General features: G+C 39.7%; 1 protein-coding gene across 2 annotated transcripts in view; it reads right to left on the bottom strand.

Annotated features, from left to right (window-relative positions):
* Nucleotides 1-21940: 21940 nt before the first annotated feature.
* The window catches only part of BRCC3 (BRCA1/BRCA2-containing complex subunit 3), a 76233-nt gene continuing 74246 nt past the window's right edge, over nt 21941-23927 (bottom strand). For both annotated transcript variants that reach the window (XM_082681302.1, XM_082681303.1), the window contains one exon: nt 21941-23562. The gene's annotated coding sequence lies outside the window, so the exon portion shown is untranslated. The remainder of the gene's footprint in view (nt 23563-23927) is intronic.

Genomic DNA, 23927 nt, shown 5'->3' with positions numbered 1-23927 from the left:
ACAAATGTATTAGGCACTTCTTCAGTATATGAAATACCTCAAATTCTCATCAACGAAGTTTGGAGAACCCTTCCTATGAAATGAATCACTCATTAGGGCTAAATGATGACTGAAATTTCCTGAAAAGCCTAAGAAACATACGCTTGTATATGATCAAAGCAATTACTTATATTATAGGCTATATCTTAGGAAAGTCAGAACTGTATTATCTGACCTTGGTGGAGTGGGACTTAGTGTGTAATGTATAAATATGGCAACCCATGTTGATTTCCTGATAAGTTTCCCAGAAATATCAGTTAGCACTTGTATACAAACTGAAAACTTCTGTGGCTGATTAGCCAATTATTTTTAAGAAAAAAAGGAATATGATGTCTCATTATTTAAAAATACGTATGACCCTGCAAGGATCTTCTATTTTGAAGCTAAAACACATATGAGTCTAAATGTAGAGATAAAAGATTTTTACAAATAAATTATTTTTACCAGTTTATTTTTTAAAAGTAATGCCTATTCTTTAGCTTACCTAGCAGATTAAGGATCCCCTCATTATAGGCTGCAAAGAGGCGAAGAGCATCCTTAAAGAGGAGCATGAAAGCAGCATATATTATACCATTAGTTATTTCGTCAGGATTTGCCTGGAAATTAAATAAAAGAGTAATCAATTACCACCACAATTTTAAAAACTTCCCTCTCCCACCTACAGGTAAACAATGCTGTTTACCAATATTTTTCAAAGGGACTTATAAGGCTCTTACATTAACATTAAGCAGAGCAGTGAACTGAGTCTGAATAACTGGAAGAGTGTTCAGCAGCTCTCTACTGTTCATAGTTCTCATCACACCGTTCGTCCTGTGAAACATAAAAGAAACTCATAGCAGCAGTAATAATAATTGAGTTTGAGAAGCACTGTGACATTGGCATCTTGAAATAAAGCTGTGTTTTTGACAAACTACATATCAGAGCACATATGTATTTCAGTACTTCTTGCTTACAAACCAATGATATTTACCTACCCTCTCTTGGCTTTGCTGATGTCACATGCAATCAGTCTGTATGCGAGTGACTTTTCATTCAAGTACCTGCTATATCGTCTGATGAAGGATGACATAGTATAGCCTAAAAATGAAATATTTTTATTATTTCCAGTTTCACCAATGTTAACCATTTACCATAGATGTGAATAAATGCAAAGAGTTGCCATATAACTCAACAATATCTTTGAAGCACAAAGACTAGAATGGCTTATTAATCATCTGGTACAACATTCCTCAAACTTTCTCTTAAAGATTATTTTTTATTTCCTCAAAGTCTTGATATCACCTCATGATGTAGTATTGATGGGGACATTATTGAACAGGGGAAATAACTGAACTTTATTAGTTCCTTTCACATTTCCAAGGAAACTACTGTAAATTCTTAGCATTTTCCTGACACTCCCTATCCCATTGGTACCATCCCTCCCCCACCCTCCTTCCACTCAACAAATGACCTTGACCCTACTTAATAGACAAAATGGAGAGAGACAGGCCATGATAGAAACTCAGCTCCTCACTAGTCAACCTCCAAACATGCCTCGATTCATTTATTCAATTCATTTTTTCATTCAACAATTGTTCAGTGCTTCCTATGATCTGGGCACTGTCCTAGATGCTGGAGGTTCAGTAGTGAACAAAACAGACAAAAATCCATGCCTTCATAGATCTTACACTCTCAATGGTGATTGATAGACAAACAAAAGAAAAGGAAAACACAGAGATGGTTAGGTGCTGAGAAGTGGAAAGAATAAAACTCAGGCAGAGAAAGGAGACTGACCCAGGAAAGCCTCACTGAGTAAAGGCTTGCATATTGTGTTATTCTCAGTAACTACTCAAATATGTGTTGTATGAATGAATTTAGAAATTATTTTCCATCATAAAATGTACATATCACATCATTCATAATTCAGAACGATTTTTCTTTAACCACGGATGGTTTTCAGAACATTTCCCTCCTTGCCACAAAGAAATATTTCCATCAAAGAATCATCTTACCTTCTGTGACACTTTTATCCAGGAAGTTGTATAAAATGAACAAAGAGTTTCTAGATGCAAGATGTTGGATAAATCGCTACGAAACAAATGTGCCAAATTCTAAAATTAGTTTCTGTCCACAAAGAGAGTTCACTCATGATTTTGTCACTGTGAATGCACACTTAACATAATTCTATCATACAGCTTCCATCTATTTCAGGAGCATTGATTAAGGCGAGCACCATCACAGCCTGGGCTAGCCAACTTAAGGATATGCAATGCTGCCTAGTCTGCTTATATACCCACTAAATAAATGAGGGGTTAAACATGAAAGCTAATGTGAATACACACTTTTCACCCATGACTTTCTATCTAGCCATTTCTCCCTTTTTGAATTTTGAGGAATTTGAAATACAGTTGACCCTTGAACAACTCGGGGGTTAGGGGCGCCAACCCACCATGCAGTTGAAAATCCACATATAATTTATAGTCAGCTCTCTGTAGATGCTGTACCTCTGTAACCATGATTCCACGTCCATGATTCAACCAACCACAGATACTGTAGTGCTATAGTATTTACTATGGAAAAAAGCCACATACAAGTGACCCGTGCAGTTCAAACCCATGATGTTCAAGGGTCAACTGTAATTATAGAATTATTTAAATAATTGATGTTAAATTATTTAATAATTAATAGAAAAATAAAACAATAATCTGGTACATCTGTGTACCCCACTACCCATAAATGACAACTGCTAACTTTTGGACATATCTACTTCAAGTCTATTTTTAAAATAAGAGGAATAAAGTCTTACAGGTAAAGTTAAAAGTGCCCTTTGCCCCATCCCCAAGTTCAATTTCCTTCTCCTACCTGGAATTAACCATTATCATAATTTTAAGGTATTACCTTTACAGCCTATTTTCTTTATAGCTTCATATATATTTGTTCTGTGGACAAATATTAACTGTGAATTTTAAAAATTTATATAAATGATATTGGACTCTACTAGCATTGTTTTTGAGATCTAGCCTTGTTGGTAAACATCCTATTAGTATTTCATTGTATAAACACACTTCATTTTAGTTATCTGTTGCCCACTGATGGAAATTCAGGTGATTTCCAACTTTTAATTATTATAAACATGCTATGAGAAGTGTATGCTGGGTCACTGGGCATTTTCAATTTTATTAAACATGTCTCAAGGCACTCCTCTCCAACCCTTCACTCAGCATCAGACACAGAAGTCCACAGAGTTGTTCATAGTATTCCTTTATCATCCTCTTAATATCTGTGGAATCTGTTGTGATGTTACTTCTCTCATTCCTGATATGGAAATGTATGGATGGCATCCACAGGGTATGTGAGTTCCCATTTCCTCAGGGTCCCAGCTCTTGATACTGTCACGCATTTTATTTATTTTATAAACTTATTTATTTTATTTTATTTTATTTTGGCTGTGTTGGGTCTCCGTTGCTATGCGCAGGCTTTCTCTAGTCGTGGCGAGCAGGGGATACTCTTTGTTGCAGCGCGCGGGCTTCTCATTGCAGTGGCTTCTCTTGCTGTGGAGCACGGGCTCTAGGCACGCGAGCTTCAGCAGTTGTGGTGCATGGGCTCAGTAGTTGTGGCGCACAGACTCTAGAGTGTGTGGCGCACGGGCTTATTTGCTCCGCGGCATGTGGGATCTTCCCAGACCAGGGCTCGAGCCCGTGTCCCCTGCATTGGCAGGTGGATTCTTAACCACTGTGCCACCAGGGGAGTCCTGTCACACATTTTAAATTGTGCTTATCTGAGTATGTTTTCAGATGGTTATCAGCCACTCTGGTTTCCTTTTCTATGTACTGTCTGTTCATTTCTTTTGCTCATTATTCCAGTGTACTGCTTTTTTCTTACTGATAATGTAGTCCAAATATCAATCTTTTGTCTGTAGTATATGTGCTGCAAACATCTTATTGCAACTTTATGGTGTCTTCCCTACTCAAATGTCATAAGCAGGGCTTCCCTGGTGGTGCAGGGGTTGAGAATCTGCCTGCTAATGCAGGGGACACAGGTTCGAGCCCTGGTCTGGGAGGATCCCACATGCTGCAGAGCAACTAGGCCCATGAGCCACAACTACTGAGCCTGTGCGTCTGGAGCCCGTGCTCCGCAACAAGAGGCCGCGATAGTGAGAGGCCCATGCACTGCGATGAAGAGTGGTCCCCGCTTGCCACAACTAGAGAAAGCCCTCGCAGAGAAACGAAGACCCAACACAGCAAAAATAAATAATAAAATTAATTAATAAACTCCTACTCCCAACATCTTCTTTAAAAAATAAAATGTCATAAGCATATTCTCCTACATTTTCTTCAATTTTAAATTTAGATTTTTGCATTTATAGATATTTCATTCATGTGGAATTTATTTTTATATGGAGTAATATAAAGATCTCATTCTATTTTTTCCATAGGGATGTTATTTGTACCAAAAGGCTTTATTTTAAATTGCATACTTTCCCCCACGTTTTTAGTGCCAGCAAGCTCCCATATAAGTACAGTTCTACTTCTGATCTATTACATTCCCTTTATATATATATGTTTATTTTTACCAATACCATACTGTGTAATCACTGTTGCTTCTTAATAAGTTTCAAACCGCAATCAATTTCTAAATCTTATTTTTTTAATGCAAAGGTTACTGAGACAAAAGTTAATTTAAAGTAGAAAATAATAAGTAATTTAATGTTGTAGAACATTTCAGTTGTTCTGTAAAACACAAAAAGTGTGTGTGGGGAGAGCTCTTGAGGTGATGCTGTAATAACTCTGCTTTACTTTACCTGGTAAAGTAAAGCAGTTATGCAGCAATACATTTTTGAGGGTTTTCTCTTTTTTTGGTCTAAATCATCTAAAGAATTGAGAGAAATAGCCACTCTATTATCCACTTTATTATCCAGTGGTTAAAATAATATACTTTAAATACGATTGCAAAGATATATTCATAAGTAAGAATGGAAAAATTTGTTTTTTAATATCTACCGCTACGTACTTCCCCCACTTGTCACTAATGAAAGCAAAAGAGGTAGGATAAAACCCGATAACCATCTTTAAAATAAAAGAGAGCATCAGTTTTCTCCATTTAAAACAAATGTAGTAAGCCCTTGACAAACTAAGCATATTCAGCAACTGTGTACTGAAAGTCCTTTGTCATAAAAGTAAGGAAATGACTAGCCTTTGAATAGATGCCATGCTCACCTCATTTCCATGCACCATAAGGTGATGCACAGTAATCAGGGCTTTGAACACCACCACCCAGCTGCTGCTCCCAGTTTTCTCATAAAGAATATCAGCCAGATGTTCCACACTCCTATTTGTTCCATTTATGTACTGGATTAGAGCTAAATTAGAGACAGTGACGAGCATTAAAATACAGACTGAGAAATAACTTTCAGAACCAAAATTGGTAACTTTAACTTAAATACAGATGCAATCAAATCTCAGAGAAGTGACAAAGGGAATAATCCAAAACATTTTCTTCATTACGAGTACTACAATTTGTACTGACATGTTACATGATATTTAATGCCGTCCTAAGGTACATGAGGAACTGGTAAAGAGTTAGATGCTCGGAGTTAAAGAGGCCAGTGGTTGTGTTCCAGACTCAATCAAAGGCCCCCCGCCACCCCACCCGAAGTGCACTGCGGGGGTCGTGGTGGGGGAGGGGCGTGGGGGGCGTGGGGGAGGGGCGTGGGGGAGGGGCTGGGAGGCCGCAAGCCGCAGCCGTTAGAGGTGCGGAGACGGCGCCGTAGCGGGGCCTACTCACCTGACAGGTGTTTCGGCCCGGGCTCGGAGGGCTCGTCGGTGGTCGCTCTGAGGGCAGCCTTGGATGCGGACGACCCCATGCGTGCGTCGCCAGCCGCCAGCTACGAGAGTAATGGCCACGAAGGCGGGCCCCTCCTCTTCTGGACCGGCGGACTGATCCGGGACCAGCGCGGCGGACGACGAAACGGGCGCGTGACGTAACGGAAGAAAGGCCTGGCCCCGCAGGTGGTGTTCGCCAGGCAACTCTGTCCTCGTGCCGCCGGACGCACGCCTGCATAATTATGATGTGAGACGTGACGTCACAAGGCGCCGGGCCGGAGAAGCGGGTTCAGGGGACAGGATCCCACGTGGGACGGAGCATCTGGGGGGCGGGGCGCTAACGCAGACCCTTGGCATGGTAGACGCTCAGTAAGAAAATAACCACTATTGAATGAATATCATGAGAAAGAGGGACATGTTGGGGACTCCAGGTGAAAGATCTCGAGATCTTCAGGTCTTGGGAAGTCAAGCGGTCCTGTGATAGAGCTTTGGAAATCCTTGACGTGGCCTCGTCAGGGAGGCTTCCGTCACGTGTGATGGGAACTGTATGCTGCCCGAGTCCATGTCCTGCAACCCTTCACCCAGCATCACATACCGAAGTCCATAGACTTGTTCATACTATTCCTTTTATCCCTGGAATCTGCAGTGACGTTACTTCTCTCTTTCCTGGTACTGTTAATGTATGTCTTCTCTCTCTCTCTTTTTTTTTTCTTGGTATATCTGGCTAGACAGTCATCAATTTTATTGATCCTCTCAAAGAACCACCTTTTGCTTTCACTGATTTTCTCTATATTCTCTTTTCTATGTCACTGATTTCTGCTCGTATCTATCTATATTATTCCATTGCTTTTACTTGCTTGCAGTTTATTTTGCTCTTCACTTTCTGGTTTCTTAAGGACATTAGCTTAACTTATTTAAGATTCTTCTTTTATTATATAGGACTTTAGGGTTAAGTACTGCTTTTGTTGTTGTCAAAGAACATGTTTCTTATTATTTAAATCTTCTAATTTTGTTGAGATTTATTTTATAGAACAGAATATATGCTCTAAAAGGTAAATCTTCTGTGTACCCTTGAAAACCACGTATTTTTCTACTGTTCGATGCAGTGTTCCATTACATGTGTATTACTGTTATTGATATTGTATCACCAGTGACTGAGACTCTGTTCATTTGCATTTTTTTCTTTTTCTTTTTTTTTTTTTTTGCAGTACGTGGGCCTCTCACTGTTGTGGCCTCTTCCATTGAGGAGCACAGGCTCCGGATGCGCCGGCTCAGTGGCCATGGCTCACGGGCCCAGCCGCTCCGCGGCATGTGGGATCTTCCCGGACCGGGGCACGAACCCGTGTCCCCTGCATCGGCAGGCGGACTCTCAACCACTGCGCCACCAGGGAAGCCCCATTTGCATTTTTAACAGCCTTTTTCCCCCCTGCACTTTACGTTGCAGACTTTCTTTTGCTATGTCGTCAAGTTCACTGATCTTTTCTTTTGCAGATTATCTTCTCTTAATCCCATTTAGGACGGTTTGCATTTTCAGTAAGGTATTTTTCATCTCTAGAATTTCCATTTGACTCTTTTTATCTTTCAATGCTCTCCTCATTATGTTCACATTTTCCTTTAAACCCTTGAGGATATCATAATAACTATCAAGAATATATGCTTATCAACCAATTCCTTCTGGCTCTGTTTCTATTGACTTATTTTTCTCTTTGGTATCAGTAACATTTTTCTGCTTCTTCCTGTGTAATTTTGTATAGATGTCAAATATTCTTAATTCACTGAGTGCTGTATGTTTGTGTATTACTTTAAAGAACGTTGAAGTTGGTTTAGAAAGGCACACACATTACTTTGATATCACTTCTGTCCTTTCAGAGCATGTTTTCTCAAGTAGCTTTGTTGGTATTTAATTCACATATCATTCCATTCACCCATTTAGTCTACAAGTTGGTAGTTTTTAGTATATTCAGAGTTGTATGACCAGCACCAAGATCAATTTACAACATTTTCACCACCTTAAAAAGCAACCCCACACTCATTAGCCATCACTCTTCATTTCCACCTAAACCTCCCACCCCTAGTCAATCACTATTCTACTTTATGTCTCTGAAGATTTTCCTATTCTGAACATTTCATATAAAAGGACTCAGTCAATATGTGGACTTTGGGGACTGGGCTCCTTCACTTAGCATAATATATGACAGCTTCATTCATGTGGTAGCATGAATCAGTACTTCATTTCTTTTTATGGCCAAATAATATTCCATTGTGTGGATATACTACAGTTTATTTGTTCATTCATGAACACGTGGGCTGTTTCCCTTTTTGAACTATTGTGAATACTGCTTCACATGCAAGTATTACTTTCAATACCTGTTTTCACTTCTTTTAGGTACATACCTAAGCGCGGAATTGCATGTTCATATGGAAATTCTGTGTTGAACTTTGTAAGGAACTACTAAACTATTTTCCATAGTGGCTGAACCATTTTACAACCCCACCAGCAGTGTATGAGGGTACCCATTTCTACACATCCTTGCCAATATTTGTTTTCCATTTGTTTGATTATAGCCATCTGAGTGGGTTGGAAGTGGTATCTCTTTGTGGTTTTCATTTACATTTCCCTGATGACTAATGACTTAGAAGAATTTTTTCACGTGCTTATTGGCAATTTGTGTATCTCCTTTGGAGAAATGTCTATTCTGATCCTTTGCTAATTTTTTAATTGAGTTTATCTTTTTCTTCAGCTTTACTGAGATATGATTAACAAATAAAAATTGTATATATTTAGGTTGTACAACATGATGTTTTCTTTTTTTTAAAGACACGTTTTTATTTATTATTATTATTTTAAAATTTTATTTATTTTTGGGTGCGTTGGGTCTTCATTGCTGCACGTGGGCTTTCTCTAGTTGTGGCGAGTGGGGGCTACTCTTCATTGCGGTGTGCTGGCTTTTCATTGCGGTGGTTTCTCTTGTTGCGGAGCACAGGCTCTAGGCACGTGGGCTTCAGTAGTTGCAGTATGCGGACTCAGTAGTTGCAGCAAGCGGGCTCTAGGGCACTCAGGCTTCAGTAGTTGTGGCACACGGGCTTAGTTGCTCCACGGCATGTGGGATCTTCCTGGACCAGGGCTCGAGCCCGTGTCCCCTGCATTAGTAGGTGCATTCTTAACCACTGCGCCACCAGAGAAGTCCCAACATGATGTTTTCTTTTAAGGTGTACAAGATGAGGATTTAATGTATGTATACATTGTGAAATGATCACCACAGTCAACACATCCATCACCTCCATACTTAAAATATTTTCTGTGGTTAGAACACTTGAGATCTATTATTTTAGCAAATTTCAAGTATACAGTATTATTAATTGTGGTCACAATGCTGTATATTAGATCACTAGAACTCATTCATCTTTTTTTTAAATGAATTCATCTTATAACTGAAAATTTGTACCCTTTGACCAACTTCTCCCCATTTCCCCCACCCCCCAGCCCCCGGAAAACATCATTCTACTTTCTGGTTAAATAAGTTCAACATTTTCAGATTTCACATATAAGTGAGATCATACATTATTTGTCCTTCTGTGCTTGGCTTATTTCACTTAGTTAGCATAATATCCTTGAGGTATATCCATGTTGTCACAAATGGCAGAATTTCCTTCTTTTTAATGGCTGCATTTTATATATATATAAAATATATTTTATATATATACACACACATTTTCTTTATTCATCTGTCAATGGAATTTAGATTGTTTCCATATCTTGACTGTTGTGAATATTGCTGCAATAAAAATGGGAATGCATATATCTTTGAGATCCTGACTTCATTTCTACGGGTATATACCCAAAAGTTGGATTGCTGGATCATATGGTAGTTCTATTTTTAATTTTTTGAAGAAACTTCATACTTTTTTACATAATGACTGTACCAGTTTATATTCCCATCAACACTGCACGAGGGTGCCCTTTTGTCCACATCCTTGCTGACACTTGTTATTTGTTGTCTTTTTGATAATAGCCATCCTGACAGGTGTGAGGTGATAATCTTATTGTGGTTTTGATTTGCATTTCCTTGATGATTTGCAATGTTGAGCATCTCTTTATGTGCCTGTAGGTCATATGTATATCTTCTTTGGAAAAATGTTTATTCAGGTCTCAGGCCTATTCTTAAATTAGGTTGTTTGTGGGTTTTTTTGCTATTGTTGTATAAGTTCCTTATATATTTGGGGTACTAAACTCTTAGCAGATATATGGTATACAAATACCTTCTCACATTCTGTGGGTTGACTTTTCATTTTGGTGATGATTTCCATTGCAGTATAGCTTTTTAGTTTGATGTAGTCCCACTTGTTTATTTTTGCTATTGTTGCTTTTGCTTTTGGTGTCAAGTCTAAAAAGTCATTGCCCAGATGGATGTCAAGGAGCATCCACCTAGGTTTAATTCTAGGAGTTTTATGCTTTCAGGTTTTACATTTAAGTATTTAATTCATTTGAGTTAATTTTTGTGTATGGTGTAAGACAGTGGTCCAGTATCATTCATTTGCATGTAGATATCTAGTTTTCTCAACACCACCTGTGGAAAAGACTATCCTTTCCCCATTGTGCATTCTTGGCTCCCTTGTCAAATATTAGTTGACTGTGTATGTGTGGGTTTATTCCTGTACTCTATTCTACTCCATTGGTCTGTGTGTCTGTTTTTATGCCAGTGCCATAGTGTTTTGATTACTGTGGAATTGAAATATCATTTGAAATCAGGAAGCCCCCAGCTTTGTTCTTGCTCAGGATTACTTTGGCCATTTGGGGTCTTTTGTGGTTCCACATGATTTTTAGGATTGTTTTCTTCTATTTCTGTGGAAAATGCCATTGGAATTTTGATGGGGATTGAATTAAATCTGTACATCACTTTAGGTATTATGATCATTTTAACAACATTCATTCTTCCAATCCATGAACACAGGGTATGATATAATTCTTTTTTTTTTGGCCACAAAACTTGGCTTGCAGGATCTTAGTTCCCCCATCAGGGATTGAACCCGGGCCCTCGGCAGTGAAAGTGCAGAGTCCTGTCCACAGGACCGCCAGGGAATTCCTCATGGATACAGGATATGTTTCAAATTATTTGTGTCTTCTTAAAATTCTTTCATCAATATCTTATAGTTTTCAGTGTACAAGATCTTTCATCTCCTTGGCTAAATTTACTCCTAAGTATTTTTTGATGCTATAGTATATGTGAATGTCTTCTTAATTTCTTTTTCAGATAGTCCATTAGTATATAGAAATACAGCTGAGAGAGGTTCAAGATGGCGGAGTAGAAGGACATGTTCTCACTCCCTCTTTTTTCTTTAGGTTGATTTATATGTTTGTTGTTTTTTAACATCTTTATTGGAGTATAATTGCGTTACAATGGTGTGTTACTTTCTGCTTTATAACAAAATGAATCAGTTATACATATACATATGTTCCCATATCTCTTCCCTCTTGCATCTCCCTCCCTCCCACCCTCCCTATCCCACCCCTCTACGTGGTCACAAAACACCAAGCTGTTCTCCCTGTGCTATATGGCTGCTTCCCACTAGCTAGCTGTTTTATGTTTGGTAGTGTATACATGTCCATGCCACTCTCTCACTTTGTCACAGCTTACCCTTCCCCCTCCCCATATTCTCAAGTCCATTCACTACTAGATCTATGTCTTTATTCCCGTCTTACCCCTAGGTTCTTCATGACTTTTTTTTTCCCCCTTAGATTCCATATATATGTGTTAGCATATGGTATTTGTATTTCTCTTTCTGACTTACTTCACTCTGTATGACAGACTCTAGGTACATCTGCCTCACTACAAATAACTCAATTTTGTTTCTTTTTATGGCTGACTGATATTCCACTGTATATATGTGCCACATCTTCTTTATCCATTCATCTGATGATGGACACTTAGGTTGCTTCCATGTCCTAGCTATTGTAAATAGAGCTGCAATGAACATTGTGGTACATGACTCTTTTTGAATTATGGTTTTCTCAGGGTATATGCCCAGTAGTGGGATTGCTGGGTCATATGGTAGTTCTATTTTTAGTTTTTTAAGGAAGCTCCATACTGTTCTCCATAGTGGCTGTATCAATTTACATTCCCACCAACAGTGCAAGAGTGTTCCCTTTCATCCACACCCTCTCCAGCATTTATTGTTTCTAGATTTTTAATGATGGCCACTCTGACCAGTGTGAGATGATATCGCATTGTAGTTTTGATTTGCATTTCTCTAATGATTAATGATGTTGAGCATTCTTTCATGTGTTTGTTGGCAATCTGTATATCTTCTTTGGAGAAATGTCTATTTAGGTCTTCTGCCCATTTTTGGATTGGGTTGTTTGTTTTTTTGTTATTAAGCTGCATGAGCTGCTTGTAAATTTTGGAGATTAATCCTTTGTCAGTTGCTTCGCTTGCAAATATTTTCTCCCATTCTGAGGGTTGTCTTTTGGTTTTGTTCATGGTTTCCTTTGCTGTGCAAAAGCTTTTAAGTTTCATTAGGTCCCATTTGTTTATTTTTGTTTTTATTTCCATTTCTCTAGGAGGTGGGTCAAAAAGGATCTTGCTGTGATTTATGTCATAGAATGTTCTGCCTAGGTTTTCCTCTAAGAGTTTGATAGTCTCTGGCCTTACATTTAGGTCTTTAACCCATTTTGAGTTTATTTTTGTGTATGGTGTTAGGGAGTGTTCTAATTTCATTCTCTTACATGTAGCTGTCCAGTTTTCCCAGCACCATTTATTGAAGAGGCTGTCTTTTCTCCACTGTATATTCTTGCCTCCTTTATCAAAGATAAGGTGACCATATGTGCGTGGGTTTATCTCTGGGCTTTCTATCCTGTTCTATTGATCTATATTTCTGTTTTTGTGCCAGTACCATACTGTCTTGATTACTGTAGCTTTGTAGTATAGTGTGAAGTTAGGGAGCCTGATTCCTCCAGCTCTGTTTTTCTTTCTCAAGATTGCTTTGGCTATTCGGGGTCTTTTGTGTTTCCATACAAATTGTGAAATTTTTTGTTCTAGTTCTGTGAAAAATGCCATTGGTAGTTTGATAGGGATTGCATTGAATCTGTAGATTGCTTTGGGTAATAGAATCATTTTCACAATGTTGATTCTTCCAATCGAAGAACATGGTATTTCTCTCCATCTATTTGTATCATCTTTAATGTCTTTCATCAGTGTCTTATAATTTTCTGCATACAGGTCTTTTGTCTCCTTAGGTAGGCTTCTTCCTAGATATTTTTTTGTTGTTGTTGTTGCAATGGTAAATGGGAGTGTAATCTTAATTTCACTTCCAGATTTTTCATCATTAGTGTATAGGAATGCCAGAGATTTCTGTGCATGAATTTTGTATCCTGCTACTCTACCAAATTCATCGATTCACTCTAGTAGTTTTCTGGTAGCATCTTTAGGATTCTCTATGTATAGTATCATGTCATCTGCAAACAGTGACAGCTTTACTTCTTTTCCGATTTGGATTCCTTTTATTTCTTTTTCTTCTCTGATTGCTGTGGCTAAGACTTCCAAAACTATGTTGAATAATAGTGGTGAGAGTGGGCAACCTTGTCTTGTTCCTGATCTTAGTGGAAATGGTTTCAGTTTTTCACCATTGAGGATGATGTTGGCTGTGGGTTTGTCATATATGGTCTTTATTATGTTGAGGAAAGTTCCCTACATGCCTACTTTCTGCAGGGCTTTTATCATAAATGGGTGTTGAATTTTGTCAAAAGCTTTCTCTGCATCTACTGAGATGATCATACGGTTTTTCTCCTTCAATTTGTTAATATGGTGTATCACATTGATTGATTTGCGTATATTGAAGAATCCTTGCATTCCTGGAATAAACCCCACTTGATCATGGTGTATGATCCTTTTAATGTGCTGTTGGATTCTGTTTGCTAGTATTTTGTTGAGGATATTTGCATCTATGTTCATCAGTAATATTGGCCTGTAGTTTCCTTTCATTGTCTCACTCCCTCTTTTGAGAACACCAGAATCACAACTAACTGCTGAACTGTCATCAACAGGAAGACACCAAGCTCACCCAGAAAGATACTCCACATGCAAAGATAAAGGAGAAGCCACAATGAGATGGTAGGAGGGGCGCTATCATAATAAAATCAAATCACATAACTGCTGAGTGGGTGACTCACAAACTGGAGAACACTTATACCACAGACGTCCACCCACTGGAGTGAAGGTTCTGAGCCTCACGTCAGGCATCCCAACCTGGGGGTCTGGCAATGGGAGGAGGAATTCCTAGATAATCAGACATTGAAGGCTAGCGGGATTTGATTGCAGGACTTTGGCAGTACTGGGGGAAACAGAGATCCACTCCTGGAGGGCACACACAAAGTAGTGTGTGCATTGGGACACAGGGGAAGGAGCAGTGATCTCATAGGAGACTGATCAGACCTACCTGCTAGTGTTGGAGGGTCTCCTGCAGAGGCGGGGGGCAGCTGTGGCTCGCCAAGGGATAAGGACACTGGCAGCAGAAGTTCTGGGAGGTACTCCTTGGCATGAGCCCTCCCAGCGTCCGCCATTAGCCCCACCAAAGAGCCCAGGTAGGCTCCAGTCTCGGGTCGCCTCAGGCCAAACAACCAACAGGGAGGGAACACAGCCCCACCCATCAGCAGAGAAGCAGATGAAGGTTTTACTGAGCTCTGCCCACCAGAGCAACAGCCGGCTCTACCCACCACAAGTCCCTCCCATCAGGAAACTTCCACAAGGCTCTTAGATAGCCTCATCCACCACAGGGCACACAGCAGAAGCAAGAAGAACTATAATCCTGCAGCCTGGAGAACAAAAACCACATTCACAGAAAAAGAGACAAGATGAAATGGCAGAGGACTATGTACCAGATGAAGGAACAAGATAAAACCACAGAAAAACAACTGAATGAAATGGAGATAGGCAATCTTCCAGTAAAAGAATTCAGAATAATGATAGTGAAGATGATCCAGGACCTCGGAAAGAGAATGGAGGCAAACATTGAGAAGATGAAAGAAATGTTTAACAAAGATCTAGAAGAATTAAAGAACAAACAAACAGAGATGAACAATACAATAACTGAAAGGAAAACTATACTAGAAGGAATCAATAGCAGAATAACTGAGGCAGAAGAATGGATAAGTGACCTGGAAGACAGAATGGTGGAATTCACTGCTGTGGAACAGAATAAAGAAAAAAGAATGAAAAGAAATGAATACAGCTTAAGAGACCTCTGGGACAACATTAAACGCAACAACATTCACATTATAGGGGTCCCAGAATGAGAATAGAGAGAGGAAGAACCTGAGAAAATATTTGAAGAGATTATAGTTGAAAACTTCCCTAACATGGGAAAGGAAATACCCACACAAGTCCAGGAAGCACAGAGAGTCCATACAGGATAAGCCCAAGGAGAAACACGCCAAGACACATAGTAATCAAATTGGCAAAAATTAAAGACAAAGAAAAATTATTGAAAGCAGCAAGGGAAAAGTGACAACTAACATACAAGGGAACTCCCATAAGGTTAACAGCTGATTTCTCAGCAGAAACTCTACAAGCCAGAAGGAAGTGGCATGATATACTTAAAGTGATGAAAGGGAAGAACCTACAACCAAGATTACTCTACACAGCAAGGATCTCATTCAGATTTGATGGAGAAATCAAAAGCTTTACAAACAAGCAAAAGCTAAGAGAATTCAGCACCACCAAACCAGCTCTACAACAAATGCTAAAGGAACTTCTCTAAGTGGGAGACAAAGGAGAAGAAAAGGACCTACAAAAACAAACCCATAACATTAAGAAAATGGTAATGGGAACTTACATATCGATAATTACCTTAAACATGAATGGATTAAAATCTCCAACCAAAAGACACAGGCTTGCTGAATGGATATAAAAACAAGGCCCATATATATGCTGTCTACAAGAAACCCACTTCAGACCTAGGGACAAATACAGACTGAAAGTGAGGGGATGGAAAAAGATATTCCATGCAAATGGAAATCAAAAGAAAGCTGGAGTAGCAATACTCATATCAGATAAAATAGACTTTAAAATAAAGAATGTTACAAGAGACAAGGAAGGACACTACGTAATAATCAAGGGATCAATCCAAGAGGAAGCTATAACAATTATAAATATATATGCACCCAACATAGGAGCACCTCAGTACATAAGGCAACTGCTAACAGCTATAGAAGAGGAAATCGACAGTAACACAATAATAGTGGGGGACTTTAACACCTCACTTACACCAATGGACAGAGCATTCAAACAGAAAATTAATAAGGAAACAGAAGCTTTAAATGACATGATAGACCAGATAGATTTGATTGATATTTATAGGACATTCCATCCCAAAACAGCAGATTACACTTTCTTCTCAAGTGCTCATGGACCATTCTCCAGGATAGATCACATCTTGCGTCACAAATCAAGCCTCAGTAAATTTAAGAAAGTTGAAATCATATCAAGCATCTTTTCTGACCACAACGCTATGAGATTAGAAATCAATTAAAGGGGAAAAACATAAAAAACCCAAGCACATGGAGGCTAAACAATACGTTACTAAACAACCAAGAGACCACTGAAGAAATCAAAGAAGAAATCAAAAAATACCTAGAGACAAATGACAATGAAAACACAATGATCCAAAACCTATGGGATGCAGCAAAAGCAGTTCTAAGAGGGAAGTTTATAGCTCTACAAGCCTACCTCAAGAAACAAGAAAAATCTCAAATAAACAATCTAACGTTACACCTAAAAGAACTAAAGAAAGAAGAAAAAACAAAACCCAAAGTTAGCAGAAGGAAAGAAATCATGAAGATCAGAGCAGAAATAAATGAAATAGAAACAAAGAAAACAGTAGCAAAGATCAATAAAACTAAAAGCTGGTTCTTTGAGGAGATAAGCAAAATTGATAAACCATTAGCCAGACTCATTAAGAAAAAGAGGGAGAGGACTCAAATCAATAAAATTAGAAATGAGAAAAGGACAAGTTACAACGGACACCGCAGAAATACAAAGCATCCTAAGAGACTACTACAAGCAACTCTATGCCAATAAAATGGACAACCTGGAAGAAATGGACAAATTCTTAGAAGGGTAAAACCTTCCAAGACTGAACCAGGAAGAAATAGAAAATATGAACAGACCAATCACAAGTAATGAAATTGAAACTGTGATTAAAAATCTTCCAACAAACAAAAGTCCAGGACCAGATGGCTTCACAGGTGAATTCTATCAAACATTTAGAGAAGATCTAATACCCATCCTTCTCAAACTCTTCCAAAAATTGCAGAGGAAGGAACACTCCCAAACTCATTCCATGAGGCCACCATCACCCTGATACCAAAACCAGACAAAGATACTACAAAAAAAGAAAATTACGGTCCAATATAACTGGTGAATGTAGATGCAAAAATCCTCAACAAATACAAGCAAACAGAATCCAACAACACATCAAAAGGATCATACACCATGATCAAGTGGGATTTATCCCAGGGATGCAAGGATTCTTCAATATAGGCAAATCAATCAATGTGATACACCATATTAACAAATTTTAGAATAAAAACCATATGATCATCTCAAGAGATGCAGAAAAAGCTTTTGACAAAATTCAACACCCATTTATGATAAAAACTCTCCAGAAAGTGGGCACAGAGGGAACCTACTTCAACATAATAAAGGCCATATACGACAAACCCACAGCAAACATCATTCTCAATGGTGAAAAACTGAAAGCATTTCCTCCAAGATCAGGAACAAGACAAGGATGTCCACTCTCACCAATATTATTGAACATAGTTTTGGAAGTCCTAGCCATGGCAATCAGGGAAGGAAAAGAAAGGAATACAAATCGGAAAAGAAGAAGTAAAAGTATCAGTGTTTGAAGCTGACATGATACTATACATAGCGAATCCTAAAGATGCCACCAGAAAACTACTAGAGCTAATCAATGAATTTGGTAAAGTAGCAGGATACAAAATCAATGCAAAGAAATCTCTTGCATTACTATATACTAATGATGAAAAATCTGAAAGAGAAATTAAGGAAACACTCCCATTTACCATTACAACAAAAAGAATAAAATACCTAGGAATAAACACACCTAGGGAGATAAAAGACCTGTATGCAGAAAACTATCAGACACTGATGAAAGAAATTAAAGATGATACCAACAGATGGAGAGATATACCATGTTCTTGGATTGGAAGAATCAGTATTGTGAAAGTGACTGTACCACTCAAAGCAATCTACAGATTCATGCAATCTCTCTCAAATTACCAATGTCATTTTTTACAGAGCTAGAACAAAAAATCTTAAAATATGTATGGAAGCACAAAAGACCCCAAATTGCCAAAGCAGTCTTAAGGGAAGAAAAACAGAGCTGGAGGAATCAGACTCCCTGACTTAAGACTATACTACAAAGCTACAGTAATTGAGACAATATGGTACTGGCACAAACACAGAAATATAGATCAATGGAACAGGATAGAAAGCCCAGAGATAAACCCACGCACCTATGGTCCACTAATCTAGGATAAAGGAGGCAAGGATATACAATGGAGAAAAGACAGTCTTTTCAATAAGTGGTGCTGGGAAAACTGGACAGCTACATGTAAAGAAATGAAATTAGAACACTCCCTAACACCATAGACAAAAATAAACTCAAAATGGATTAGAGATCTAAATGTAAGACCAGGCACTATAAATCTCTTAGAGGAAAACATAGGAAGAACACTGACATAAATCACAGCAAGATTTTTTTTTTTTTTTTTTTGCAGTACGCAGGCCTCTCACTGTTGTGGCCTCTCCTGTTGCGGAGCACAGGCTCCGGACGCGCAGGCTCAGCAGCCATGGCTCATGGGCCCAGCCGCTCTGCGGCATGCGGGATCTTCCCGGACCGGGGCACGAACCTGTATCCCCTGCATCGGCAGGCAGACTCTCAACCACTGCGCCATCAGGGAAGCCCAGCAAGATATTTTTTGATCCACCTCCTAGAGTAACGGAAATAAAAACAAAAACAAACAAATTGGACCTAATGAAATTTAAAAGCTTTGCAGAGCAAAGGAAACCATAAACAAGACGAAAAGACAACCCTCAGAATGGGAGAAAATATTTGTAAATGAAGCAACTGACAAAGGATTAATCTCCAAAATATATAAACAGCTCATGCAGCTCAATATTAAAAAAACAAACAACCCAATCCAAAAATGGGCAGACGACCTAAATAGACATTTCTCCAAAGAAGACATACAGATGGCCAGGAAGCACATGAAAAGCTGCTCAGCATCACTAATTATTAGAGAAATGCAAATCAAAACTACAATGAGGCATCCCCTCACACCAGTTAGAATGGGCATCATCAGAAAATCTACAAACAACAAATGCTGGAGAGGGTGTGGAGAAAAGGGAACCCTCTTGCACAGTTGGTGGGAATGTAAATTGATACAGCCACTATGGAGAACAGTATGGAGCTTCCTTAAAAAACTAAAAATAAAACTACCATATGACCCAGCAATCCCACTACTGGGCATATACCCAGAGAAAACCATAATTCAAAAAGACACATGCACCCCAGTGTTCATTGCAGCACTGTTTACAATAGCCAGGTCATGGAAGCAACCTAAATGCCCATCAACAGATGAATGGATAAAGAAGATGTGGTACATATATACAATGGAGTATTACTCGGCCATAAAAAGGAACGAAAATGGGTCATTTGTAGAGACGTGGGTGGATCTAGAGACTGTCATACAGAGTGAAGGAAGTCAGAAAGAGAAAAACAAATATCGTATATTAACGCATATATGTGGAACCGAGAAAAATGGTACAGATGAACTGGTTTGCAGGGCAGAAATCCAGACACAGATGTAGAGAACAAACGTATGGACACCAAGGGGGGAAAGCCACGGGGGGTGGGGTGGGGATGGTGGTGTGATGAATTAGGCGATTGGGATTGACATGTATACACTGATGTGTATAAAACTGATGACTAATAAGAACCTGCTGTAAAAAAAAATAAAATTCAAAAAAAAATTTTAAAAACTTCAAAAAGTAGGCTTCCCTGGTGGCGCAGTGGTTGAGAGTCCGCCTGCCGATGCAGGGGACACGGGTTCATGCCCTGGTCCGGAAAGAGCCCACATGCCACGGAGCAGCTGGGCCCGTGAGCCATGGCCACTGAGCCTGCGCGTCCGGAGCCTGTGCTCTGCAATGGGAGAGGCCACAACAGTGAGAGGCCCATGTACCGCCAAAAAAGAAAATAAAAATTCAAAAAGTAATAGAAAGAAAAAAAAGAAGACAGCAACCAAACCAAAAGATAAATTACCAATGATAACAAGCACTAAACACTATACTTAAAAAACAAAACAAAACAAATGGACAGGCAGAAACCTAGGACAAATGGTAAAAGCTAAGCTAAAAGCAAAGCTATACAGACAAAATCACACACAGAAGCATACACATACACACTCACAAAAAGTGAAAAAGGGGAAAAAATTGTATCGTTGTTCCCAAAGTCCACCACCTCAATTTTGGGATGATTCGTTGTCTATTCAGGTATTCCACAGATGCAGGGTACGTCAAGTTGACTGTGGGGATTTAATCTGCTGCTCCTGAGGCTGCTGGGGGAGATTTCCCGTTCTCTTCTTTGTTCGCACAGCTCCTGGGGTTCAGCTTTGGATTTGGCCCCGCCTCTGCATGTAGGTCGCATGAGGGCATCTGTTCTTCGCTCAGACAGGACGGGGTTAAAGGAGCAGCTGCTTCGGGGGCTCTGGCTCACTCAGGCCGGGGGGAGTGAGGATCACGGCGTGCGGGGCGGGCCTGCGGCGGCAGAAGCCGGCGTGACGTTGCACCAGCCTGAGGCGCGCCGTGTGTTCTCTCGGGGAAGTTGTCCCTGGATCCTGGGACCCTGGCAGTGGCGGGCTGCACATGCTCCCAGGACGGGAGGTGTGGAGAGTGACCTGTGCTCGCACACAGGCTTCTTGGTGGCGGCAGCAGCAGCCTTAGCGTCTCGTGCTCGTCTCTGGGGTCTGTGCTGATCGCCGTGGCTCACGCCCATCTTGGGCTCATTTAGGCGGTGTTCTGAATCCCCTCTCCTCCCACACCCCGAAACAATGGCCTCTTCGGCAGTTCCAGACTTTTTCCCGGACTGCCTCCCGGCCCCTGTGGCACACGATCCCCTTCAGGTTGTGTTCATGCAGCCAACCCCAGTCCTCTCCCTGGGATCCGACCTCCAAAACCCGAGCCTCAGCTCCCAGCCCCGCCCCGCCCCGGCGGGTGAGCAGACGAGCCTCTCAGGCTGGTGAGTGCCGGTCGGCACCGATCCTCTGTGCGGGAATCTCTCTACTTTGCCCTCCGCACCCCTGTTGCTGTGCTCTCCTCCGTGGCTCCGAAGTTCCTCCCCCTCCGCCACCCGCAGTCTCCGCCCACGAAGGGGCTTCCTAGTGTGTGGAAACTTTTCCTCCTTCACAGCTGCCTCCCAGAGGTGCAGGTCCCGTCCCTATTCTTTTGTCTCTGTTTTTCCTTTTCTCTTTTGCCCTACCCAGCGACGTGGGGAGATTCTTGCCTTTTGGGAGGTCTGAGTTCTTCTGCCACCATTTAGTAGATGTTCTGTAGGGGTTGTTCCACATTTAGCTGTATTTCTGACGTATTTGTGGGGAGGAAGGTAATCTCCATGTCTTACTCTTCTGCCATCTTGAAGCTCCTCCCCTTTTCATGTTTATAAGTAATTTCTCTGACACTGACAAACCTAGCTTCCACTTTCCTCAATACATTTACTTATTTGCTCCATCAGTTGACTTACTTGTTTAATGTACCTGATTGCTGGCTGCACAACAGTTTCCACTAGATATCCCCCACCAAGGCACTCATGCAGTAATCCCAGCCCTGCTTCCTCAGCCACCAGGTACTCTGACACTTCCATGTACCTGCCTCCTCTCCCCACATCCTATTTTACAGATTACAACTCGAATTATCAGGTTAGAAAAAGAATTTCAAATTGCCATAACTCTGTCAATGTAAATAACTTAGAAGGGACATGTGCAGAAGGTTTGTCTGTAAAAATATTCAAATCATTTTATTCCCCCTCAGATTTTATCACTCTTTTCTTATTACACAAAATACGTACCATACCTCCTAGTTCCTTATTTAATACTTACAACTTTTTATTTTGCAATAATTATAGATTAACAGGAAGTTGCAAAAATAGTACAGGGAGTCCCATGTGCCCTTCACCCAGTTTCCTCCAGTGGTAAGATCTTACACATAACTATTGTACATCTTCAAAACCAACATATTGACAATGGTAGAATACTGCTAACTAGACTATAGACCTTATTTGGTTTCACCAAATTTTACATGCATTCATTTGTGGGTGTGTGTAGGCCTATGTAGTTTTAGCACAGATATAGATTCATGTAATAAACACCACAATCAAGATACAGAACTGTTCCATCAGCACAAAGCAATTCATTGTGTTATCCCTTTATAGTCACCCATATCCCATAGCCCCTCCAGTCCCTATCCCTGTCAACCATTAATCTGTTCTTCACTTCTATAATTTTGTCATTTCAAGAATCCATACAAATGCAGTCATACAGTATGTGAGCTTTTAAGACTGGCTGTTTTTCATTCATCATTATACCCTTGAGGTCCATCCAAGTCGTGTGTATCAACAGTCTGTTCCTTTTCATTGCAGAGTAGTATTGCATGGTGTGGTTTAACCACACACTCAACTGCAGGTCATCTGGGTTGTTTCTAGTTTGGGGCTATTACAAATGATACTGCCAAGAATGTCTGTATAGAAGTTTCTGTGCCAAAATAGGTTTCATTTCTTTGGGATAAATGTCCAGGACAACAATTGCTGGGTAATAAAGTACATGTATGTTTAACTCTATTAGAAATTTTTAAACTCTTTTTTTCAGAGTGGCTTACATTATACATTCTGTTCAGCAATGTATGAGAGATCCAGTTTGTATGCTCAACAGCATCTGGCATTTTCACTGTTTTTTCTTTAGCCATTCTGATAAGTATGTAGTTATAATTCACTGTGGTTTTAATTTGCATTCCCTGATGACTAATGAAGTTCAACATCTTTTCCTGTGCTTGCTTGCCTTCGATACACCCTCTTTAGTGCTATGTCTATTTATGTCTTCTGCTCATTTTCTAATTGGATTGTTTGTTTTTTACTCTTGACTTTATTCTAGATAAATGGTTTGCAAGTAATTTCTCTCAATAATTTCCTCCTTTTAAATTTTTGACAGAGCAGAAGTTTTTCATTTTGATGAAGTCCAATATACAGTATCAACTTTTTCCTTTCACGATTGTGCTTCTGGGATGAAGGCCAAGAAGAACCTGTTGCCTAGCCCACGATCCTAAAGATCTTTCTACGATTTTTTTTCCTGAAAGTTTTACATCTTACATCTAAGTTTATGATACATTTTCGATTAATTTTTGTATAATGTATGCAGTTTAGGTCAAAATTCATTTTCTTTGCCAACTGCACCAGCATCATTTGTTGAAAAGACTATCCTTACTCCACTGAATTGCTTTTGTACCTTTGTCAAAATCAGTTGCGCATATACCACACTGTCTTGATTACTGTAGGTTTATAGTAAGTCTTGAAGTCAGGTAATGTGAGTCTTCCAAATTTTTCTTCTTCAAAATTGATTTGGCTTAATTAATTTTACACCTGGATATTTTCATCCTTCCTACAGGGAAAGAAAAGAATAGAGAAAAACTGTGGCTGTGGGAAATTAGGGAAAATACAACATTTACACTACATATGCCCTAGGGGAGTTCATGAACATTTCTGGGTTCCACTCCCAGAGTTGAAGTTTGGCCTCCAAATGATTATGGTGCATGTAGTTCTGGACTGTACTTTGAAATTTGAAAAACAATAATTTAGGGAGAAACAAGAAGAAAAAACAAAAACAACCCTTTGTCACTGTTGTTGGGATTGGGGCTTTCTTTGTTTTCTTTCTTTCTAACTCCTCCAATTCCCACTTTAATTTCTGGTCTGCAGTAGGCTTAGCTCTTTTCTGAAGACACACTTAGCATTTGTGGTTACACATGG

The sequence above is a fragment of the Grampus griseus genome, assembly GCF_964374135.1.
Source record: "Grampus griseus genome assembly, chromosome: X".
NCBI lineage: Eukaryota > Metazoa > Chordata > Mammalia > Artiodactyla > Delphinidae > Grampus > Grampus griseus.
This window is presented reverse-complemented; position numbering and strand designations above follow the sequence as displayed.